The 13,255-nt window shown below is 40.3% G+C and overlaps 2 long non-coding RNA genes across 4 annotated transcripts in view; one reads left to right on the top strand and one right to left on the bottom strand.

Moving 5' to 3' along the window:
* The window catches only part of LOC310848722, a 268,150-nt gene that overhangs the window by 104,132 nt on the left and 150,763 nt on the right, over positions 1-13,255 (bottom strand). The window lies entirely within an intron of this gene.
* LOC310848761 lies at positions 4,875-11,638 on the top strand. Of its 2 annotated transcripts, none has more exons than XR_014566593.1 (3): positions 4,875-5,062; positions 7,065-7,234; positions 11,288-11,638. It is a non-coding gene; the product is annotated as an uncharacterized lncRNA (long non-coding RNA). The 2 variants fall into 2 exon arrangements; XR_014566594.1 differs by lacking the exon at positions 11,288-11,638 and adding an exon at positions 8,752-9,577.

Raw genomic sequence — 13,255 nt, 5'->3', positions numbered from 1 at the left:
AAGGGGCACTGGGCAGAGAGGGGGAGATTTTTTCCCCCTTGTTCTTCACCCTCTAAAACAAGGTGCGTCCTATTGTCCAGTGCGTCCTATGGTGCGAAAAATACGGTAATTCCATCCAGAACAGGCCAAATTTTAATTTTCTGGTCAATGATAAACTGGAGTTATTAGAGTAAATTGGGAGCGTTAAAGTAAAAGGCTTGCTATAATGGATTGCTGTGATGCTTGAGGGAAAGGTGAAAGTTACATCCAGTAAGCACTATCTAGTAAGCAAGAGGAAAAGCAGAGTCCCAGAGTCTCCATTATCTAGTGATATTCCTATAATATCAAGCAAAGAGAACAAAAGGGCAGAAATGGAACAAATGGGGATAATATTTAATAAGTTAAAGGTGTGTCTGTATGGCATGTTTTAAGTGGATATTACCAAAGAGTCACTTTGTCACTATAATATAAATTCTAGTATGAGTGGGTGATATCCAACTGGAATTACCCACTAGAATTAACAAAGCAGGTAAGTTAGTCATGCCCAGTTTCTGATGTTGATGGCTACAACTCCCATCATCCTTGACCATTGGCTGAGGCTGATGGAAGTTGGAATCAAACAACATCTGGAGGGCTACAGGTTCTTAACCCCTGATGCAGAGTATGCAAGACTGAAAAGGCAATGCATCAGAGCAAAGAAGTTTCATGTGAATCCTGATTTTGTATCCTGTTACCCAACAGCAGAGCATATAAGGTATCATCAATATATGCAAGGAGTTGAAACACCAAGAATGGCTCAGACCATTTTTGAAAATCTGCCCCAGGTTGAGGGTGCCTGGCTTTTCTTAGCTTTCTGATCTGATTCAATGTGAAGGATGGCTTCACTCAAATGGCAGTGATGCCTGCTGGACCAGTGCTGCCTATTTTCTTTACCCATCCAGTAATTTTATTTTCAACAATGCTTTTCACCCCATTGGCAGACCGCATGCCATAACAAGAAAGAGACGGGCCCTGCTGTAAGTAATTAAGTCTACAAGAGCAGTACTGCTTATTTTTCATTGTAGCAGATAATCAGAATGCTGTTGGCTCAAGTGTAAAATGCAGAAATTAATGATCCCATATAATACAAATTAGAGGATTTTGTGTCTCTGTGTTTTTGAAGACTAAAGGTAGGAAACCTAGCTTCACTGCAAAAATGAAAGAGTCCCTATGTAAAGAGATATGGAAAGATAAAATTAATAGGCAACAAATGCATTAATATGCAACACAATTAAATCATACTACACTAAAAAAGGCAGAGCTGATCATAATTCCACTTGAAATCTTTCTCAACACCATCTTTAAAAGAGTACACATGGAATTTTATGGTTACACTTTCTTTATTTTTGTTATGCAGCCAACATTTGCATATTGGCTCAGTTGTGATCGATGGGAATTCTGCATATGGCTTCAAAAAGTTCAAAATATTACACCCTTGTTTTCACCCTCCATAAAAGCAAATGTGATGATCATCAGAATACAGTTTTAAACAGTTTTAAACTAAAGGCAATAACTATCTAGACTAACTTTCAAAACTGGTCTTTCCTAAATGAAAAAAGAAAGATTCTAGAGCAAGAGGAAATTACATATTTTGATAAACTTACCTGGGTAAGCAATGAAATAACTTAATTGTTTGCAACACCACAGCAACATAGCTGTCAATGTTTCTCTTCTTATAAGGGAAATTCCCTTATTCCAAATAGGATTCCTCGCAAGAAAAGGAAAAAGTTGACAGCTATGCACAGCAACCTAAAGATTCAAACTAGTGCTGTGCTAAACATTTCTCCTGCATTTCCTAGCAATTAATGAAAAAAGAAACAGACAATGAAAGAAACTGAAATTTAAAACGATCAAATGGGAGAGAAAATTTAAGTAAAATCCTCATAGGTGGAGCAGAGGGTTTCTGTTACATTTACTTTTGAGGTGGATGAAGGCTGCTTGTGAATGTCATTTCTTTCATTCTACAATTCATCTCACTAGTGGGGTGTACTCTGCAGCCTCTCCAAGTGGCTGTGCTTTAGTTAAAGCCCAAGAAAAGACACCATAAGAGAACTCCTCTCATGAGGCTTTTTCAGATGAAGAAGCCTGGGCAGCCAGGGAAGCTGCAGGGTGCTAGAGAAATGTTCACAGGGAAGAAAAGCACATACCCACCACCTTTGGCCCCTTAGCAGAAAAAAAGTAAATTAGTGCACACCAAAATTCTAAAGAAATTCCCTGAGCATGGCCTTTCCCTTAAAATGTGTCCCGAGAATGAGATTTCAGGGACAGGAGGTAATGTTGAGAAACTGGAGAGCAGATTTCAGCACAGCACTAACTAAAACAATTGCAAGTCCCTTTGTGTTTAGGTTTGGGTCACATTACTGAATGGCACGTGCCAAAAGTTTGAGTTTGAGTCATTGAATAAAAAAATACAATATAAATTAGCAAACTGGCTTGGAAGTGATCATGGCGTCTGAAATCAACAAAAAAAAAAATAGCATTCTGTGGACACAGAGAGTAATGATCACTGCATCTAAGATCAAGAAAGAACTACTCAACTTTCACAGGAAACACCTGCTTTTTTTTAAAGCCCTGCATCTGTACAATGATATTGGACAGCTACTCATATGTGCATCCAAATATTAGCATTTTTTCTGTTAGAAATATTATCACCATAATTTTCTAGTGCAGGAAGGGAAGCATTCTTCCTAGTTAGGGGGAGATGAAATCTCCAAAGTGATGTATCCTAGCAAAAAAATTGTGATCAGTGACTGAGAATGCATGCCTCTAAGATTGCATCTGTTCACTGGAACAGAAAAAACTTGCTTCCAACAGATCATTTAAATTAAGCAACCACATTTCCAGGGACTCTTATTTGAATTTTTAAAATGGCTGTTTCCTACATTATACGCCACATCAAGTATCTTCACACGATTTTTTAGAAGTGTTACAGACAATAAGCATCAGTCGTAAAAGTGCCTTTAGTGCCTAGCACCTAGAAATGTTATTTGTGCTTGGCTCCTAAACACTACAATCTTGCACAGTGCTGGTGATAAATATGTATGGCAAGTAATGCTAGCACTAACATTAGCAGCAAAGCTAACACTACTAGCACTAGTAGTAATGCTAAAAGATCATCTCACTCCTTATATACCCAACTGATAACTGCTCTTTTCAGTAGAAGGCATTCCACCAATACCATCTCACCAAGGTATCTGTTTTGTACAATATAGGAATTGGGTCTTCAGCTAAGTGATACTTGCCATTTGGAACGCCCCTCCATAGCATATCAGACAGGAATCATTTCTATTAGCTTTTTGGTGCCTATGGAAGACCTCCCTCTTTCAGCAAGTCTTTTAAGTGTAGAATTTTTATTCTAGTTTGTATCTGTACTAGATTTGAAATTTCATCTATGAAATTGTTTTCTATGCTGTTGTTTTTTTAAGTTATTGGTGCTTTTATTGGTGAATCACAGAACCACGGAATTGTAGAGTTGGTAGATCATCTAGCGATTCATAAAGGGAAAGAAATAAACAATACTGGGAATATAGCCATTTCCTCAAAAGTTGACCAAGTCATTATGCTGAAGGTTTCTTCACTGACGCCTGTGGCTCACTTTGTGAACTTGACCACTGAGGAGTGTTTTATAAACAGAAGGAAATAAGAGTCCCGTTGGATCAGTACAAAAGTCCACGTAAACCATGAATCTTGCTCTCACAGGGGGAGGTGGATGCTTCCAGAATTCCCTGAAGCAAATTCTGTCATTATCATCCATGTCTTGTACACATTTTCCACTAAACCCTTCCTTCACTCTGCTCATGGCAGTCTTCTGGTATGAAGAACCTTGTTACATTGTAGAAGACCTGCAAAACCTACAATAGTATATATTAATGATATTAAGTGTTTTGTGCTCAATTCTACATATTTGCTTTGGCCAGAAATAAATGGCATACTAAGGATCGAGGGTGGGGTGGGGGTGGGGGCAGATGGACAAATAAATACTATTTCCTGTTGACATTAAACACACATTAACTATATATCGAAACAATAATTACAGGAAAGTGCTGATTTCTACATTCTAACAAAATTATTGCTTCTCTGTACTTGATATAAAAGTCTCTAAATAAGCCCAGATAAAGATCCAGTGGTAATTTATAATGCTGAGGGTGTCACAATAATTTAGGGTGGCAGTCAAGGCAAGCATGCCTTTTGTCCATTTCATCCTCACACTTAATTTACAGTTGCTTTTCAAGATCTATTTTTGGGGGGGTTTGTTTCCCATCACTTCCATTTGGTGCAAGCACTGCTTTCCTATGAATCTGTCACCTGTTTCCTTTCCAATCAATAGTACATGAGTATACTTGCTACAAGATTAATTTATCTATTCCTTTGGACCAGAGCCATAGTGTAAAGGCCAGTAACTCAGTGGGCAAGATCCCACAATAAATTGCATCAAGCTGGAAGGAATCATCCATAAATACCATCTTCGGGTTCAGGGCCACTGATACTAGCTTCCATTTAATTTAATCAACTGCAGGGTGGGGGACAACTTTTATTGCCTTTTGTTTTTCTGTCTGGGAAATCTACGAAATATAGGCAAGTACAGATTGATCACATATTAAAAATGCTTTGTCTGAAAAGCTTGGTAAAAAGAGAGCCCATGAAACCATTGGACTGGAAGGGGAGAGGCAAGGTTTTCCCAAATGGACATCTGTTTGTTTAAAATCTTATACTTCTCTACTACCAGCCATGGGCATGAGGTGGGATTTTTAAATTTGGATATGTATAAAATGGGGAAACACCCTACAGAAATTGGAGAAAGAGCACGATGTAAAGGAAATAAAAATAACCCAGCTTAATTTAGGCTGCTAAATTTCATTCAGGGAAACATGAAAGATTTTTGTTTGACTCTTTAAAGAAAAAGTTGCTAACTTAAAAAAAAAATCTGCCAGAGTGGGATGCGATTCACAGACAAGCTTGCCCCTTCTGAGGGGATGAAGTCGGCCAACTTTCAGAACAACAGGTGCAACCATCCTCCTGCAAGGGCAGATTTTGCAACTTTGAGGTGGGTAAAACAGAAATCACTTCACTTTCTTTCAGTATTTTGTGGGTGGGGGAGAGGGTTCACCACAGGCAGAGGGATAGGGGAGGGGTTGTGAATGGGGGGCTGTGAATGAAGCAAGTAGGGATACAGTCTCTGTGTTTGCGTGCACACACACCAGCTACACCTTATAAATCAACTGATAGTGCAATCCTATACATCTTTACTCACAGAGCCTAGGACTTGCCAGTCAGAAGGTTGCCAGTTCAAATCCCTGTGATGCGGTGAGCTCCCGTTGCTCGGTCCCTGCTCCTGCCAACCTAGCAGTTTGAAAGCACGTCAAAGTGCAAGTAGATAAATAGGTACCGCTCCGGCAGGAAGGTAAACGGTGTTTCCGTGCGCTGCTCTGGTTCGCCAGAAGCGGCTTAGTCATGCTGGCCACATGACCCGGAAGCTGTATGCCGGCTCCCTCGGCCAGTAAAGCGAGATGAGCGCCGCAACCCCAGAGTCGGTCATGACTGGACCTAATGGTCAGGGGTCCCTTTACCTTTACCTTTACTTCCCACTAAGTTCAAATGGGGTTAACAGGTTAGTGGGTATAGGATCACCAGCATGGTGTAGTGGTTAAGAGCAGTGGACTCGTAATCTGGTGAACCGGGTTCGCTTCCCTGCTCCTCCACATGCAGCTGCTGGGTGACCTTGGGCTGGTCACACTTCTCTGAAGTCTCTCAGCCTCACTCACCTCACAGAGGGTTTGTTGTTGGAGAGGAAGGGAAAGGAGATTGTTAGCCGCTTTGAGACTCCTTAGGGGAGTGAAAGGCAGGATATCAAGTCCAAACTCCTCCTCCTCATCATCTTAAAAGGGAATTTGGAACAATCTAACCCAGGGTAGGCAATGTGGTGCCTCCAGATGTTGTGAAATACAGCTCCCATCTGCCCCAATTGGCATGGCAAATGGTCATGGATACTAGGAGTCCATCATCTGGAGTATGCCATATCGTCTACCCTGATCTAACTGATGTGTTGACTAGCCTCTATACATTTTAGCCCTATAAAGAAGAAATCTCGGACGGCAATGAGAAACACCTTCAGGCAGCATTGATGAAGCAGAGGTTCATTCCAAAATAAGTAAATAAAATGAAGTGGTGGACTACTGAGGGGAAAGAACCAGCCTTGAGATTTCTCTCTCGTTGATCTGATGTAGCTCTTTGGGAGCAGAGTGTGCTCTGATCAAGGCCGTTGGACTGCTGTTGTGCCTGTGATAAGAACATTATGTATCTTCTCACCCACAGTCTAAGGACAGATCTCTATTCTTTTTAACAGGGCTTCTAAATTTAACTTGCCACCAACTGTTTTGCTGCAGAAAATTTCAGCTGACTGTGAAGTGGAATCTCTCAAAAGAAAGTCTCACACTTCACAGTATGCTTTCTCTGCTACAATAACAACAAAATAAACCCCAGCCAAAATGCTCATTTACTCTACCTGGCAATATAAAATAAGAGTACAACTTGATCAAACTAGGAGAGTGGATTTGTATTGAATTGATAGCTAATTTGCCAAAAGCTCATGAATAATTCAAGCGAGATCAAGTGACAAAAATATTATAACTTCAACCTTCATTTTGCCCGCATGCTGACATAATCATCTACATTTGAGAAGGGATTTTTAAAAAGTTGTTTTCTTCCATAATGCCAAAACTGGCAAAAGGTGATTTTTATACTTACAATTTGTTTTCCATAGTGATGTGTTGAAGGCGGAATAAGGAGGATAATGTATAATTTGATTATATCATTTTTTGCTACTGCTGCTGTGTCATTTTGGCACATTTCTAAACCTTATTAGGAAGAGCTCAGTTTGTCTGGAATAAGGCTGGTTGTATAGCTGCTATACTAACAGACTTGATAGTATGCATCTATAAAATAACTTCCTTCAGGTGAAGTGATGCTGTGTTGTTGCTGTTAGGTATCAATTTTGTCCTTTGTTAATTATGATAAATATTAGGATGACCGTGTATCCTACTTTACAGAGATCTGTCCTGTTTGAAGAGTTGTTAGAGGTCAGTCCTCTGTCTGAGGGAGTCCTCTGTTTGGAGGGCTGTCTGATCCAAATCCAGTCTTGGATGACCACCAACACTTAGCAGCTGGACAGCAAACTGAGCAGAAACACATGCCACCTGGTCATATCTTCCCTAGTATGGTAAGATGTATTTCCATTTACGGTAAATTACAGTAATAATTTCTGAATTTGCATCTATACCTAACATTAGCTAATGAAAATGTACGTAAATCTGTGTTCTCTTTGGAAAGACTTACAGAAACTGCTATATAAATTATTGCTAAAATAAATATTTTACGCTTGATTTTTTAATACAACTTACAAAGCATTTTCAATTATGTTATTGGCTTTAATACTATAATTTATTTTGACAGCATCCCTGTGAGGTAAGGTAATTTAAGTTCAGTTTTACAGATAGGAAGCTTAGAATTAAGAAAGAGTGATTTGCCCAAGTTCACATCACATAGGAAACATTGAATGCTGCTTTATAATGAGTCAGACAGTCAGTCCATCTCACTCAGTAACCGGCAAAAGCTCTTGGGGATATCAGATCTCTGCCATGAAGATGCCAGGGATTGAATCTCAGACTTTTCATATTCAAGGCATTCATTCTTCCATAAAGCCAAAGACCTTCTCCACAGGCATTGGGAGGTGTAGTTCTGCACATGCAAAGGAATGTGTCTAGAGAAGTGTTTTGTCCATTGAAGTGAATGGGAACATGTCTGTAGACTTCGTGTTTTGTAAGTGTAAAGTGTAGCTGGGTGAGATTATACCTCTTCGATCCATAATGATGTATGATAGAGGTGTGGAAACAATGGGTAAAGAATCCTTATTTTCTAATTATGTAGATTTGGAGAGGGGGAAGAAAGACTATAAAACAAATTTTGTGTCAATTATCCTGCCCAACTCCATTGGAGCAAGTAGTAGATTTGTATAATTGTGATTTTACTTCATCAATGAGATTCATACAAAATAAATGTGCAAAAGAAAACTAAAAGAAACTGAAATCTGCTAGAATACCTTTTGACTTGTCTGAAAATATTTTGCATATTGAAATCATTATAGTGCATATTTTAGTTATGATTCACAATTGCAGGGTGGCAAGCCAAACTGGAAAAAATGGAGAAACTTTGAACAATGACCTTTTCTGTTAAGCATCAGGATTTATGTTTGCATTGCCAAAGTCATTTGGCGACGGCCACCTACATTAGCACAACCTTCGTCCCGGGCTGCATTCACAAGCTGGGAATTTAAAGGTTAAGCGGAGTGGGGAGGGGAGGGGTTTTCATGCATGTCGTTCAGCCAAAGTCTATAAGAGGAAAGTCAGAATTTATAAACTGTCTGAAAGATGCTCCGTGGAGGCATTTAAAGGACTGGTCTATCATTTCAATTAGGGCCCAATAATTGCCCCACATAATAATCATTACAGGCTCGTAAACCACGGTGCCACCCAAGATGTTAACAAGCTGGCATGGTTTGAGCATCAAAGACAGAGGGGGAACTGTGTTTGCATGTTTGGCACACCGACTAATGAGGAAAGTCAATTGGTCCTTTGTCTTGAGGGTCTGAAGAGCTGTGCTCTAATGTTTGGTTTCTTGGCTGGCACTTGTTCAAGTAATCGCTCATGGCCTGACAAAGCGGCACTTGTGTTTTATTAGTGGCCATGCTGAACTCTCCTGCCTGGGCTGTGTTGTCTCTCAATAGAATGCGGCACCAAAGGGCACACTTATTTGAAAACACTAAATCAGAGCATGATGACCTTTGCCCAGCAAATGCAACTAAGACAACAACGGAAATGTTTACAGCAGTTTCTCCTCTTGCTGGAAAAGAAGTGAGGAAGCCGGTAGGTAGGTGATGTGCGAACTGACATTTACAACATGCTGAAAGAAGAAGCAGAAAGAACTTTCGGGAGATGTACACTAAGCAATACATTTCAAACAACAAACACACACAAAACAAGGTGGACAACAATTTAAGGTTGTTCAGCTTACAGAGATGCTGACAAACTGTTGACTAATTAGTTTTTCCTGATCTTACTTTGCTAGGCTCAATGTAGCTAAGCTTACAGAAGCTCCCGATGGCTTCAAAACCAGAGACTGGCCAGGTCTACACCTAAAACAATGATATTGCTTCAGGTGTTCCATTCATGACTTCAACGAATTTCTTCTTTTGAGGCATTTACCTGTACATTTCAGCAATGTATCATCAGAGTGTGCATCGGCTTTACTTAGGGGCTGAATCATGAGGCAAATCAAGGTGATTCAGGGGTCTTTCCTCAATTACGAGTCCAAGCTTAACATACATAGCCCCACAACCAGTCAGATCAGGGTCACCACAAAGCGTCATGTCGTAATGTTTTTTCTGTGCTTTTCTGAAACTTAGAGGTCTATGGTTTTCTATAGATCTATGTTTCCCTAGGTCTAATAGCTTTGCAAGAAGTTATGCTGACCACTTGTGGCCTGTGGAACACTGAAGAGTTCTGGGTTGTTTTTGTTAAGTGCAGCAGATGATTTTTTTAAAAAAGTTAAAGGCTTTATTTGTTTTAAATCCTATGTTGCTCTCCTTTAACTCTCTCTCTCTCTCTCTCTCTCTCTCTCTCTCTCTCTCTCTCTCATCAGAGCTCTTCAGAACTTTAGAACTATTGAAATAAAGGAAAAATAGAACCAGAAAGAAAATTATAGTGTGAAGCTGCAATTTATTTATTTTTTTGCAAAAAGTACAAGGGAACATGCACACCACTTGGCCCCCTTTCTTACTTATTATAAAGTATGAAAGAGCAAGAGGCAAACTCTTGCAAGGGATTATGGAGGAAAGTGAATCACTTTTATTTTCCCCCACAAAAAGCCCCTGGACCTATTGGTCTGCAATTTGGCAGTCTTAATCCTCTCTGGAGAGACTCTTGTGCCTTTAAATTTCATCCACTTTAGCCAAAAAACCTGTTATAGCCATTTTTAGACTCCCCGTTGTAGTAAATGTTGAGCGCAGCCTTGTTTCATACAGAATGGCTCTGAACCAAAAGTACAGACAGTTGTGGTGACAGCATAGAGTGAATCAGAAACTGATTGAAATTTTTAAAACCACACACATACAGATACAATACGTATCTTGGGGCCTGCGCATACTCCTAACACTACCCTTTCCTCTGGAATTGACATCATTTAAATGAGGAGTCTACATGCTACTACTGTCAAATCATACTTTTCCAGTGCTACCTTGCTTTGTCCTCATGTTCATTCAGATCTGATCTGTAGCTTTTTTCTTAAAACATATTTGCAATACTAGTCTCTACAATGTGGACAGGCCAAATGCAATGGAAGCTTTTGGGGGTAATAGTTCCTTCAAAATGAAAGTTTCTTTTTGTTGCCAAGAGGGGGCAGTGGGGTGATTTTTATTTCTCTCTCTCTCTCTCTCTCTCTCTCTCTCTCTCTCTCTTTCTTTCCTTCATGCCAGACAAATCTCTTTTTTATATAGATAAAGCTTGGTGGATCAGGGGAATGCCTGGTCATAGTGTACCTTGATTTCAGTAAGGCTTTTGACAATGCCCTCCATGATATTCTTGTGGAGAAGCTGGTAAAATGTGGACAGGGTGAGATAACTATTAGGTGGCTTGTAGCTGGTTGACTGACTGAACCCACTAGCAGTTCCTTATCATCCTGGAAAAAAGGGAAGAGTGGGGTACTACAGCGTTTTGACCTGGGCCCGTCATTGTTCAACATCTTTATAAACGACTTGGATGAAGGTATTGAGGGGATGCTCATCAAGTATCAAGGCGCTATCAGGCAAGGAATGTCCAGAGGGAAAAATTGACTTGTCAAAAATACACTTACAAGTTAGGGAAAGGTATGTCCATCAGTCCTACATATTTCAGCTACTCCAAAGTGTGCACTTGATGAGGCAGTTGCTGCAACAGAGGGGCTCCTCTCCCGAGCTCAGCTTACGTATCTCCCCTACCTGAGCTGCGTGCGAGCAGGTGCAGACTCCACCTACATGCAACCTTCTGCTCCTCCCTCTTCAATCCTCTTCTGGCCCTGGGAGACAGTGGAGCAGGAGAGGTGGGGTCAAGAGGAGGAGGAAGTGTGGAAGCCCTTAACTCTACATCAACCTCACCAATCTCTCCCTTCTCCTGCACCTGTTGTTCACTCTTCAGTCCTGCAGCTTCTTTTGACTCTTACTCGTGTCTCCTGACTATTACAGGTTCCCACAGTTCAATGATCCCTTCATCCAATCCAGTCTCCAACACTGCTACTCCAGGTGCCCACCCATCAGAATTCAGCCACTGTTCTTCAGTGTCCAGCCAGTCCCTGACATCAGATTTGTAGATGACACCAATCGGAATTCAAGTTGACTTCAACAGATTGGAGCGAACTGGACCAAAACCAACAAACTAAATTTCAATAGGGACAAATGTAAGGGTTCTACACTTAGGCAGGAAGAACCAGCTGTACCAATAGAACATGGGAGACACCTCACATGCAAGCAGTACATGGGAAAAGGATGTAGGGGTCCTAGTAGACCACAAGCTGAACATGAGTCAACAGTCTGATGCAGCAGCAACAAAAGCTAAGGCTATTGTAGGCTCCATCAACAGAAGTATAGTGTCCCAATCAAGGGAAGTAATAGCACTATTTTATTCTTTCTTGGTCAGACTGCACCTGGAGTACTGTGTCCAGTTCTGGGCACAACAATTTAAGAAGGATATTGACCAGCTGGAACGTGTGCAGAGGAGGGTGAGCAAGATTATCAAGGGTCTGAAAACCAATCCTAATGAGGAAAGGTTTAGGGAACTGGGTATGTTTAGCCAATAACGAGAAGACTGAGAGGAGATAGGATAAGCATCTTCAAATATCTAAAAGTCTGTCACATAGAGAATGGAGCAAGCCTGTTTTCTCCTGCTGCAGCAGCTAGGACCCGAACCAATGGCTTCAGTATACAGGAAAAGAGATTCTGACTAAACATCAGGAAGAACTTTATTACAGTAAGAGCTGTTCAACAGTGGTACAGACTCCCACGAGAACATTAGAAACTACCTTTGCTGAACAAATTTACCTCTGAGTAGACAATGATGAACAATATAATGCTATACCATTGGGTGAAACTTTCCTGATGGTGGAAAAGCATTGCTATGGCTGTGATAAAGGGTACTAATGCAGAAGCAACCAAAATAGGCCCTATTCATTTAGGTGCTATTTTATCATGTAGGCAACTGCAGTATTCTGAAGAACAGTCAATTGCTCTGCTTCCTGTCTTTCTTGGATGGAAATTTTGCAAATCCATGTAAACAGGAATTGCTGGCAATGTCTTGATCATATCTGGCATGAATTCAGTCTTTATATTTGCTAAGATGCAAAATTTGAAAAATGCATAAGAAGACTTAACAATTATTCATTTTTTTCTTCTTGATTGTACATGACAGAATTGGGGGGAAAAATCCAAGCCTTGTTATTCTCTGTGATTAAAAATAAAACAGGAAGTCTTGTGGGAAGTGCACGACACTGACCTGAGCTTAGTTTAAAAGCAAGGAGAGGAAAGGGATGGGTGGGACATAAAGTAGAAATTTAGGCCACACAAAAGAAGAATGCATTGAACTAAAAGAATCTATGTGGGCACAAAGTGATAAGGAGTATGTGAGTCTTCTTGGGAAGGAAAGAATTGATATAATCTCCTCTCAACCACCATTCCACATTGTTCAGTGGGAAGAAAGGGCATCCCTGAAGTTGTGCTAAGAGCAAAACCTAAAAGCAGAATACACCATACAATTAAAGTATATTCAAAGCACATGACTTTCCCCAAAGAACCCAGGGAACTGTCCTTTCCCATCACAGAACTACAATTCCCAGCACCGTTAACAAACTACCATTCCCAGGATTCTTTGGGGGAAAGACATGTGCTTTAATTGTATGGTGTGGATCTGCTCTAAGTCTCTAATATGAAATGCCCACTATTTAATAAGGACTAATAACTAATGATGGCAAAGAAGCGTTCAGGATCCTTTATTCAGAGAACTAGCACCACAAGGTTTTGTTACAGGATCAGAACTTTAATATAGCCAGAGAATAAATCTTAACAAAACAACCAACAGACGGAATAAGTTCCAATTTTCCGTATTTTTACACAAAAAGTCAAAGTATGTCCTGAGCCATATGGCCGATTATTTTTTACCAG

This window comes from Podarcis gaigeae (genome assembly GCF_964106915.1).
Source record: "Podarcis gaigeae genome assembly, chromosome: 7".
In the NCBI taxonomy this organism is placed as follows: Eukaryota; Metazoa; Chordata; class Lepidosauria; order Squamata; family Lacertidae; genus Podarcis; species Podarcis gaigeae.
This window is presented reverse-complemented; position numbering and strand designations above follow the sequence as displayed.